Here is a 12908-nt window from a genome sequence, read left to right as displayed (position 1 = left end):
TGGGTTCTACTTTTTCTGACAAAGCCTTAGGCAATTCTGCAGCTCTTTAGTTAAATGGAGTCTTATCCTGTGTGCAATTAGTAGTTTTTAGGAGTTATTTAAAATTGTAATTTAGTAAATAAAGTATAAATTTAAAATTAAATTCATTAACCCGATTACTGTACCTCATCTGATTAGTTGCAATACCTCATAGCTTTGCTACACAGTTTTAGGATTATGACATTCCGATTCAGCCACCAGCAACAAGTTTAACTTGCGGTTCCCTGCTTCCATTTGTATATATAGGTATATATAAACACAGCAGATTGCAATGTAGTAGTCAGCTCAATCGCTTCCAATTTCACCAGCTTTTATGCTCATAGAGGCTCCAGTGTCTGAAAATATGGCTTCCTTACTGTCTACTACTCAGACCAAGTACTTTCTCTGGTTTGGGACTCTTGGCTGGGAAAATGCAATAAAGATGTCACAATAAGGCTGTAGTCTCCATTTAGGGATGAGCTGCAGTAGTGAGTCTGTGTAGAATGCTAATGGAACCAGCTGGAATATTGTGCTATGAATTCCCCAATCTTTTGTCAATAGAAATTAATTCCCCAGAACAGTAGAGAGTTTACATCTCTCTCTCTCTCTCTCTCACACACACACACACACACAACACACACACTCACTCGTTACAGTATTAAGGTAGTAAGTTGCAAGAGCATGTCCCACTTTGGGTTATTAGATCTGCTGAACTTAACCTCTTCTTCTGGGTTTTGCCATTTCCATTTAACTCTAATTTTTGTCTAGAAGTAAAGAGATGCTATACATGCCACTGCATGTATTAAATGTTTCCTTGGTGCCTTTTTGTGGTATTTGCAGCCCTCTCTGACATTATCAAATGGATTGACATTTCAAATATTTGCAGTGCTCAGCGGGTACTAATTCAGTGAAGGTGAACCATGGGCTCCACACATAGTGGCACAGCAAGTGATGTGTGTCTATTTAATCACAGCTGCTGAAATGAGATCAAAAGGCACTGTGTTGTTAAACCCTTAAAGCTGCTGTCACAGCAGAGAGATCGGGAGGGGCCCACTGCAGGAAGCCAAGTGCTGGAGAATAAACTTGGACCAGCAGCTAATTTAACCCCATTAAAGTGCTGTAGCCAATGTCTCAACCTTTCCTATTTACAAAGAGGCTCCATGTTTTAAATGTAAATTACTGTGTGCAGATGTTCAGAATGAAGACTACTCAGGTGAATCTTTAGCTATTCAGGATTTAAAAAAAATAGTTCATTAGGTGTCTCATTAATGTTCTGTGAATAATTTATATGATCAATTTTGTCCATCAAAAATATTTACCAATATGATTTTTTTCTTTGCTAAGCTAATGTTTGTTTTCATTATGATCTACTTTTATCAGGCTTAGCAAAATATACATATTTTAATTGTAACACTTGATCTAGATCTTCAGTGATCGCTGTGCTTCACCTTCAGGCTGTTTGGTACTTCACTGTTAACAGTGGCTGATCTCAGATCCTCCTGCCCCAATGCACAAGCTCCTATTACTTGATTCTCTTTTAGGTGCTGGAAGTACGTGCTTTAGTGTACAGTTGAGCAGTTCTGATTCTTGCCAGTAGAGGACAAATGCATACAGACTCACCAGTTCTTCTTTGAGGGCTCTTCCGTACTTATATTCCAAGGTGAATAACTCACATGCAGTTTGGTCTCAGATACATAGAATTATTACAAGTAGTGTCCATTGGTCCACACGCACACTCTGGCTCTTCTCTTGCTCTGGAGTGGGGAAGACCGATGCCTCTCCAGTTCCTTCTTACCACTGCATGGCCTGAATTAGAATCTCCAGTGTATGGAGCCGTTCCTTCTGCCTTCTTTGTCTTCAAATCCCTAAATATTTCAAGGTTTTATACTGTTGTTTTATACAGTTATATAGAACTGCCTGGCCTCCCTGGTATGGGACTTCCTTTATTCCCAGAATGTCAGGCTTTAAGAACTGTGTCTCCTGTCCCTGCTCCTCTTGGTCAGCAACGACCACCAGCACTTTCTTAGAGAAGCTCATATCTCTGCTGTTTTCCCACCAGACTTGGCAGGCATGAGAACTCCAGTCAAGGAAGCACCTCATGGAGAAAGCAATGAGGCCACAGTCAAACCCAGGCCAGGGAGACCCCCTGCCAGAATCAGGGCCGGCTCCAGGCACCAGCTTAACAAGCAGGTGCTTGGGGCGGCCAAGGGAGAGGGGCGGCACCTGCGGCAATTCGGGGGCGGCAGGTCCCTCACTCCCTCTAGGAGTGAAGGACCTGCCGCTGAACTGCCGCCGATCGGGATCGCGGCTGTTTTTCTATTTGTCGCCTGCCAGCGCGGGCGGGGCTTTTTTTTTTTTTTTTTTTTGCTTGGGGCGGCAGAAATGCTGTAGCCAGCCCTGGCCAGAATCATCAAATGGCTTGCTTCTTAGCATGAGGTCTGATGCAGAATCAGGAAGCAGAAAACTCAGGGACCCTTCACCGGGGTTCCAAGCATAAAAGCAGATCCCCCACTAAGTCCACTCCAAAGAGACTGAATCCCTCCTTCACTCTGTCCAGGTCAGGTGAGACTTCACGCCCACCTTCCAAGGATGCAGACTGTCTTAAACCTCAGGGTCATAATAAAAAGGTGCTCAGGAGCAAGGATCCTCTGATACCAGACTCCACACCAGGAATGGTGCCATTTGTGGTACCATCCAGGGCAAAGGATTGAGATTCCTTGTACTGGCAAAGAGCATCTGATAAGAACTTCATTTGCTGGCCACGACCCCTTATATATTGGCCTTCTGTGGAGGACACTTTAGTTTTCCTAGATCCACAGTGTCCCTTGTTGATGGAACTGAACTTTGGTAGGGAGATTTTAACCCTGTCCGGAGACATGGGTTCTGGGAGAAGAAGACCATCCACTATCCCACCTACTAGCTGCAGCTTTCCGTGAATGGTACTGATGGCACCACCGATTGAGCTGGTGTCAATCTTTTCAGCATCAGTAGAATCAAATACAGGAGGAATCATCATCACGTCCACCAAGGGAGATTAGTTCAGATGGGAGATCAAGACCGTCCTGGCACCAGCCTCATCCACCCAACCTGGGACACCTTCTTTGTGATCAGTGGTACCTCATTCCTTGGAGATCCCCACAATCCAGTTTTGACCCCTGATACAGGTCTTATTGGAGCCCATGGGACCCATACACATGGCCACCTGGGTCTGTGTGATCTAATGGGGAGTTATACCACTCTTTCCCTACAAAAGAACAACCAGAACTTGCTACTGAGCTCATAGAAGAGGAAGTATGAGCTGGTTACAGTGGTTTCACCAGTACCAACAGGGGTATCCTCCTCATCTTCTGATGAAGCAATCACTCCAGCCTCGCTGACTCCCCCAGATGACCATAAGCAATTGCAGGAGCTGCTATTAAAGATGGCGGAAGAGCTCCAAATCTCCCTAGAAGAGGTCCTGGACACACAACATAAGCTTCTGGACATCATGCAACCCATGGGTTCCCGCTGAATAGCACTCCCAGTGAACAAAGTCACACTGGAACCATCAAGCGCTATATGGCATACACCAGCAATATGTGCCCCTATTCCCGAGAGGGCAGAGAAGCATTACTTTGTCCCGGTAAAGGGAGCAGAGTTTCTATTTTTCCACCTTCCACCTAACCCTTCAGTTGTTCAGTCACCACAGAAAAATCAAGATAGCAATACCCAAAAGCTACCCCCACAGATAAGGAGGCCAAGTGTCTTGATCTGCTGAGGAGGAAGGTGTTTAAATCTACTAGCTCCCAGTTTAGAATATCAAGCACTGTAGGCTAAGTGTGATTTTCTAAATTATTATAAGTTCCTAGACTTTAAAGACAAATTACACCAGCAGGGCAGATCTCAAAATCTTCATGAGATCAATGGCTACTGCCATTGTGATGTGCGGGGAATCAAGGCTTCACTCTTCAGGGTTACCCAGGGAAGTCCAGAACATCATTCAGGATTTGCCCTTCTTTTTGAATGTAGACAACTGGCTTCTCACAGGCAGAACATGCCTATAAGTCCTGACATCAACCTCATCACTGAACATAGAAAAAGTCTACCCTGACTGATGCAGATTATAGAATTTATAAATCTATCCATAGGGAGACAAGCTCTTGTCCTGACCTTAGAATTGGTCAGGAAAAGGGCTTGCCTCCCTATGGACATATTTCACACTATGAGTAACTTGATAGATCCCATTATGCTCAACCCTTGAACATTAGTTCAAATTTGCCTTATTCTCCTAATGCACATGGCATTATGTATGTGTGTAACACCATTCACCGGACTCCACTTCTGTTGTCTACAAGCTTGGTTTTGGATAGTAAATATATCAAGTAAACACGACATGAACACCGTAGTAACTGTTTCAGTCAAGATGAGGGTCTGAGTGAGTTGGTGGAAAGATTCTGGACAAGTGTGTACGGGTTCTCCTTTTCTATCACCCACACCTGATAGGACAATAATTACAGACAGCTCCCTGTTAGGCTGTGGGGCTAACATGGATGGTCACACAGCGCAGGCACCAAGCTGTCCTGGGAAACCAGGATGCACATAAATATTCTGGAACTCAGAATTGTCCAAGAAGCCTGCAAAGCATTCCTACTATTCATCCAATCTCATCATATCCTCAGTGTCAGACAATATAATTGTCACAGGCTTAATAGAACTTTTTCTGACTAAATGTTTCTGTTCCTCCCAAAGACCACAGGAAATAAAAAAAAAAAATGAAGGAAAGGGTAAGTAAGTAAATGCTGCTTCATTTCTGAAAATCTCAAGGGCTCATCCATTTTATGACCATGTGAATAATAAGGGCCAGATCCTGTCACCATTATTCATGCTGAATATTTAATTACTCTGCACGTAACCTCACTGAACTACCCATTATGAAGAAGAATGGCAAAATCAAGCCCTTAGAAGCAAATTCAAGCTCAGGCTCTCAGAACATGTGGAGCAGAACCCTCCACTTTTCTTTGCTGAGGCCCCAATTTTTCCACCCTTACTCATTTTGAATAGCACTTTATTCTGTGAGTTGCCCACAGATGCTACTCAACATACAGATGACAGAATCTGTCTGAGCATCTTTTTTTAAGTAAAAATATTATGATTATTTATTTAAATATGTAATGGTAATATGTACCCACAGCATTCCCGTTTCCATTAGAAAAGGTATAAGCACAATTTTAAAATCAAACTGGAGGGTGCTGCTGAAATATCTGGGATTTTTTTTTCTGATTTGTCTTTGTTTAAGCAACAAACAGGGCATATATCAAATAATAAAAACAAATCAATCTACGTTTTGTTAGTATTATAAACAAACAGGAAGCTCAGTGTTTCAGACATAAACTGCCTTATTTTATAACATGGAAAACGTTTCCAAAATATAAGAGTCTGGAGCAAATTCTGCTCTTGTGTACATCAACATAAATCAAGACTAACTCAGCTGACTCCATTGAAATTATGCAGATATACTTGAGAGAAGAACTTGCTCCTTAAACCATATTCAAGTATCTGCAAGAGCAATATAATTACAATTAGAAAGGAGGAAGGGAATCACTTAGATCAAACAGTAGTTGTCCTGCTCCATCCCTCGCCTAAATTTCTATATCTTCTTTGCAATCTGAGTCAGTTTTATAGTGAATACAGTATTTAACCTTTATCACACAGTATCTGCCAAGTGTATCTTTCACTCCCCCCGAATACCTGAAAAGCACATCCATAGAAATAGGCATATATCTATATAAAATTACATTAATCATTTGCATACACAAAGAAGGGGGGGGGAACCTACAAGTGTGTCAGACTCTGGATCTGAGTATGTTGCCAGATCAGTAGCTTGGCACCAGCATGGAAGTCTATCAGCATGGAAACAGGTGTTGCCGTCTTGCTGCTACAGTACCAGAGGGCATCATTATTAAAAACAGTGGCAACAAAGGCGCTATTGTTAGGAATATAGAATAAAAGGCTTACACACTAGGGTTAACATGCAAGGAAGTAAGCAAAATACTTGTGGGGGATTTGTCATATGCTACAGATTTTCCTTCATTAGTATGAAAATAAAAACCTAGCCTGAGTCCGGGTAACAGCAGGCATGTCAAACAGTGAGAATGTGATTCCAACAAGGGATCATATTTTCTCTTTTGTAAGGATCTAAACAGCGAGTCAGATAAAAGTGAAGTTTTTGGCTCATGTTTTAGTTATAGCAGGTTGAGGGGTTTGGTTCAGATGCTTATTTGTGTGGGATCTGGTTGTTCATCCTCATGGTCTGAGACTCTATAGTCCACAAAATATGGTTGAAAAGCTAGCAAAAACAGGCTCTCTGCTAATATTTCCAGTTGTTCTGACTTCTATTCTATTCAGATTCTTACACCTTGTTCAACATCTTAGTATATGAGTGACTTCAGCTGTGTGTTAAGCAACTGTGGCTACACATCTGTCACATGTTTGGTCTCTCATCATCTCTCCAGAGGGAAAAGCATGTGCAGGGAGGTTTCTTGTTTTGGTAGTGTGGGTTGGTTTCTTTTTGATTTTTTTTTTTCAAATATAAATATACCTTTTGCTATGTGTTTATATTATTGATGGCAAGATCAAAGAAATGTGCTTTGCACTCAAAGCAGAAAGTGGTGACATTTGTGATTGCCCTTAGCTCTTAGCAGGAGTTCTTGGACTGCACTTAGAGAAAGTTCTGTCTCCCACACAGACTAGCTTTACTCTTATTGTTGAGAGTTCCATTATGCCAGAGGGGAGAAGTTGTCAACCACAGCTTTAGGTAGATTTTTAGATATCTTAGGCCCAGGCCATGGAGTGCATTGAAGATAAGAACCAAGTCCTTGAACTTGATTCAAAATTCTCTGGGAAGTTGGCATAGAGAGCAGAGGACTGGTTTGATGTGTTTGCAGGAGCCTCTGGTGCTGAGGAGACTCTGTAGCATTCTGAACTAGTTGAAGTTCTGACTCCTGGAGTGCTGATGGCTTCATGCCCAAGTATATTGGACTGCTGTAGTTCAACTGAGAGGTGACAAAGGTGTGAGTAACTAAGACCGGGTCTTCATCAGCTAGGAAGGGACAGTATTTCCTGGCATCAGCAAGGCATCCAAGAGTACTCCTTGACTACAGACTGAATTGATCAGTTGTGGATGTATATCTTCAACCAATGAAGACTGCACCATGGTTGCAAGCTCTTCAAAATACTTTTCTATGGTGTAGCTGGACGTATTTTTGGTGGAATTTTGACACTCTCTCAGCAACTTGAAGTAACGTACCAATAGTTTTGGGTCAAGGTTCACAGTTTAGGTGAAGGTCTGAGTTGGTTCTTATTTTGTCTGAGTTTATTTGCCTATATTTGGGTTCTCATTTATTTTTAATTAAATGGAAAGGAAATTATAATTGCATCAAATGTGTATTGTTTCAATATCCCATGTTCAGATGAATGCAAGGCTAATATAATCAGATCCAATGTTATATATTTGAAGTCTAATACCTATGACAAACAAGAGATGGGTTTAGGTTGCAGTGTCAGGATCAAGCCTTCTCCAAAACATGCTCTAGTTCAGGCCTTAATCTACCAGAAAAACATGGTGTTCCCCCAAGAAAGAATTTTACCTCTTCTTCAAAAACATCAGGGGAGCAGATAAGCTGGACTGTCAGACAGTGGTAAAATACTGTAGGGTATCAGGAAACAACATCACTGCATGAGAGCTTTCGGAAAGTGTGTCATGGAAATGGAAATTTTATTAAAAGCATTCACTTACACAGCTACTTCAGTGAAGAGCAAAGATATTCACCTGCAGCTTGAAATTCAGATGTATTTTTTATCCTCATCATGCAGTAAAATTTCCCCGTCCTTTATTTCGTGGAATGAATTGTCACTGACCTATATTTCTCTTCCCATATCACAAGCAGATTCAGATGGTAATAACACAAATGTACATTCATATATAGTCTGTAGAGATATCCTGCTTGGAGCTGTTCTTCACAAATCTGAAGAAATGTTTGCACACTCCCTGAGGAAGGATGAGAAAATAATTCATACCGCAGTCTGCTAGTTGTAGCAGGTTTCTGCAGGGATTGGGTAAAAATAAGTTCTCTGCCAGGCAAGAGGTATATGGTTTAAGCAAACAGTGTTATGTTGAGCTTGCTGTGTTTCAGACATGTTACTATGGCTGGCTCTAGCTTAATAATGAGCATTGAGGTCACACGCTGAGGATAGAAACATTTTGCTATGAAGTGACAGAAAAAGTAAATAGGGAAAAAATGGACTAAAAAGTCAGAGGCTGAACATGGTGCCTTCCAGTACTAAAGCTCAGATGTCATGGTGATGAGTGTGATAAACAGATAGCTAAAGTTAGGCAAGCACTGAAATACCTGTGACAAGTCTGTCCAACTTTTCCAGGTTCTATCTCTACTTGAGTATATATTTACACTACTGATAGTTGGTAGTGTACTATTATCCCCACTGTATAGCAGGCACTGCCTATTTAATATAGTGAGACATACTGAAGACGTTCATAGCCCTGTTTATAACAATAAATAGAAGGTAAGGTAGGTAGATTGCATTTAAAAATGTGCTTATTGCCCTACTCGACTGAATAACATTACCTCAGAATTTGCAGTATTCCCTAGCTGTTTCCTGTAGTAAGTATAGGGAAATACAGAGAACACTACAAATAATGAGGTAGTGTTTCCTGTTTACCTAACGCACAATTAACATGTTTGGTAGGGTAACTGTTGTATGCAAAATTAGAGGAAATGAAATACCTCTAGCTTATATTCAAGTTTTTGGACTCCCCACAGAGATAACTGAATGAAATACAATGACCTGTGTTATACAGGAGATCAGACTAGATGATATAGTGGTCCCTTCTGGCCTTCACATCTATGAGTATGAATCTATTAATATAACTAAAATGGGACTACTCCTGTTCACAACACTAAGAGAGCATGTAAGTGTTTACAGGATCAGGGCCCAAGAGAGATGAGTGCTACCTGCTATATCACCAACCCCATTTTCTGCATCATCTGGGTTTTCCTTGGAGGCTTCTTATTCAAGAACTGACTAGGCCCAGACATGCTTATCATGTGTCATCCTTTTTTGTAGCTAAGCAGTTTATCCCCTGGTTTTGTGACTACGCAACTTACAAATTACGTGTAGTGAGGGTCAGACAGGCCTATGAAATGTTCAGATTCTTTTCAGAGTGAAAAAGAGAGCTACACATATGCACAGGCAGATATGCTGTAGTTCCTCCATAATTGTGGTGTTTTGGAAGTTCTCGTGGCTTTTAACATTTTTTTTTTGGTCAGAAAAAAAAAGTTTCACTAACAATCAGCAGTAGTTTATAAACAGAGACTTTTTCCTTCCAGCCCCTTGTGTTTTCTGTTTCATCTCACTGAAAAATGTATCTTATTATTTTGCATCATTTCCTATGGGATATTTCTATTTCTCCTTGGTCTCCGGTGACAAACACCACCATGCTGCATGTAGTTTTTATTGTAGAACTAAATGAAGCATGCAGTGCAGCATCTGAAAACAATTAGAAAATAATTGAAGTGAGCCATGGACTCTAGTTACTCCCATTACATTTTAGTTTTCGTAAGTGACGTTATTTGGGAATTAGTGCTGAACCTTCTCGGTCCCTCTGGTTGCTGGCTGGCTGGCAACCACAGTCCCCTTGCTGGTGCAAAGAAGCAGGATTTTTTTTTAAAAAAGAGGAAGAGTTGCTGTTGTTGCACAAAATACACTGTGCTGCTGGAGGGGCAGGAATCTGTCAGAGGTTAGTGAAGAGGCACTTCTTATGTGCCCTCACGTGGGAGGAGACTGAGCCCTCCACTCTCTGGCTTTGCAGCAGCTGCTTTATGAATTAATAAAGAGATGTTGCCATGAATATGCACACAAGGTCCTTTCATTAATAATTCATCAGGCCATCAATCAGGCAGCTGCACATTCAACACAGGAAATTGAGGTTAGGCCTGATTTGCCCTGCTCTTTGAATTACAGCTGAGAAGCCAGGTAGCAAAAGGGCCTTATATTGTTTATCAAACAAGGGGTGGGAAGCAGAATCCCCACACTGTGCAAGAAAGTGACTAAGAAAGAATCCTTAAGATAAAAGTATGTTTTACCTGGACAGGGAACTCCCTTCCCCCACCGCAAAAAAACAAGTGCTTTTCTATGCTGTTTGCTACAGTACATTTTAAAGACTTGTAAGGATGCAATGCTACTTTGATCCTCTGATAGCAAGAACGCCTTGTACTAGCTGCACCTTGAAGACAGACTGTCGGGATTGTGGAAAGTGATTCACATCTTTTCAACAAAGAGGACAACTGAACTGTTGTTTGTAATAATTATTTCTATTAACTGGGATTATGCTCTGAGAAAGAATTAAATGGATGTTCTCGAGGGGTAAAAACTTGAGCCCAATCCTGAAAACAGTTCAGGATGTGAGTAATTTTATGTACATGAAAATGGGACAACTCGTGGGTACAGTTACTCCTAAGTAGATGTGTTCACAGGATCAGAGCCTTGAGAGTTTGTAAACAGTAAAGCAAGTGCACCTCCGAGGAGAAACTTTTAAAAATCCAGCAATTTAGCACCTGATTCAAGACCACTGAATTCAATACGAACCTTTCTATTGACTTTAATACACTTTGGATCAGGCCCTTAATACCTGGTTGATATAGCTTTAACTCTTCAGGCAGTATGTGCTCAACAGCCTTTTGTATATCATTGCATTTAATTCATTATTTAGTTTAGATGATCAGGTAGTATCAGTTGGGGAAAAAGCCTCTTCCATCTGCAGCGTGCTAGGAAACTTTGCCTCCATGTGTGCACTACCTCCAGATTGGATTACTTTAACTCACTGCCTATAGGCCAGGAGGTGGGCACAAAGCAGAAGCTGTTGTTTGAGTAGAATGCAGTCACCCATTCCTTAGATGGGACAAAATGGCAGGAGCATACCACACTGTGCTTCAATCCCACCACTGGCTCCCAGTACATTTCCATTGTCATTTTAAATACTTGGTCTTGGACTCCAAAGCCATCAACAGATCAGGCCCAGCTGCATCAGCATCCACATCTCCAGCCGTTACATCTGTGCTTCTCTCGGCCAAAGCAAATTACAAAGCTGCAGGATGAAGCATGTGAGAGACAGAGGTAATGAATTCTCTATCAAGCGGTTTCCATTCCAAATTCTAGACAAATAAGCCTTATGCAGAAACTGATCACTTTCAAAATATGCTGAAAAATCCTATTAGTTAGAAAGCATTTCCACTGTAACAGGCAGAAGGTTTTAAAGTTCTAATCAGTGGTGCCACTTCAAAGTTCATTCTGATATTTGGGTTCTACAGACATTACCTGTTACAGTGGCATTTCCCATTTTAAGTATAGGGAATAACACAGAAAACAGTAATCTCTCTAAAGCCAGAGTGAACTTTTAACTTGAATGTAATGGGGTATACCGGCTCTTTAAGACTAGTGGAATAAACACAGGCCCTGGAAATGGCCTTGTGGCAGGACGAGAGGAAGCAGGCCCTGGGGAATTAGTATTTGGGTGGAAAAACCCAGGATACTGTCACTTTAAGGGCCAGGTACCACGATCCCTATAGTATAGGATGGAGCAGGGCTCCCCTCTGTCCCAACCAATCAGAGAGAAGGTCTCCAAAAGAGAACAGTATAGATGTTGGCTTCTCTCTCAGAAGAGGGTGTGTGCTGAGAGAAGAAGGAAGCCAAAGCCAGAAGCCTGAGTTCCCATTGGGAAGGACAGGATCAGCGGCTCCATGGACAAGGGTCTGGGACAGAGTAAGAGCTCAGTTTGCAGCAGAAGAGCTGGAGATGAGTAGAAATTTTTTCATTGCTGTAATGGCCTTTATTTTGGGACATTGAGGACTATTTTGAACTACTTTTGGCTATTAACCCAGCCCTAGGCAGTGGCTCATGGTAATCTCAAGAAAGACTGTGGGGAAACACTAAAGGGTCCTGAAAAGGGGAAAACTGAGCAAAGGCACTGCAGAGGCACCTCTGCCTATGAAGGGGTGATCAGTAAACAGCAACCAGTAGCCCTGCTACAGTGCACCTACTCTGTGTGTGCACACGCGTGTGTGTATGCAGACATATACAGTTTCTAACCAGAGAAATGAGAAGAGAAGGAATTTCCATGAAGTCCTCTAAGAATCTTACTGTGGTAATACAATTTACCTGGAAAGCAACTAGATATTACCATGATGGTACTATAGATGGTGGGTCCCACCAGAGATTTTAACTGATTATCTGAACATCTTGGAATTATGATGCATGACTGAGCATGGCAAATACTACTTGAACATAAAGCTGGAGAGAGTAGAATTACAAAATGCTGTAGAACTCAACTGCTCAAGAGCATACTAAGAACAAACTAACTATCCTGGTGATTTAGATCCAATGGAATGACCAGGGATGGATCATGTCATAAATAAAATAAAGTATATTAGATCAAAATACTTTTATGTCCTCTATAAGCAATAAAACTTGATAATAGAAGTGAAATATACCCTGGCTTTCTGCATCAGTTTTATACTCTTTATAAACTAAATATAAAACCACTTTTTTTTGTGCCCTATGACTGTTTAGAAAAATGGGCCTTTTCAAAGTTTCCCTGCTGGCATGTCCTGTTGCAATATTTCTCATTAATTGCATAGTAACCCAATACAGTGGACAGGTCATGTCACAATATAGTGGGGTAATATTCATCACAGTGCGCAGGGGAATTAGGCACACATTTCCTCCCTCTATAGTATTGTTAACAGCAACTGCACATCAGATTCCCCTGCACATCACACAAGGCACACTTACGCTAAGTTATATTCCAAGTCAAGAAATATGGTTTCCTGGGGAAAAAA

This window comes from Terrapene carolina, unplaced genomic scaffold (assembly GCF_002925995.2).
Source record: "Terrapene carolina triunguis isolate 2854851 unplaced genomic scaffold, T_m_triunguis-2.0 Scaffold42, whole genome shotgun sequence".
Lineage (NCBI taxonomy): Eukaryota > Metazoa > Chordata > Testudines > Emydidae > Terrapene > Terrapene triunguis.
The sequence above is the reverse complement of the archived record's forward strand: the minus strand, read 5'-3'. Positions refer to the sequence as shown.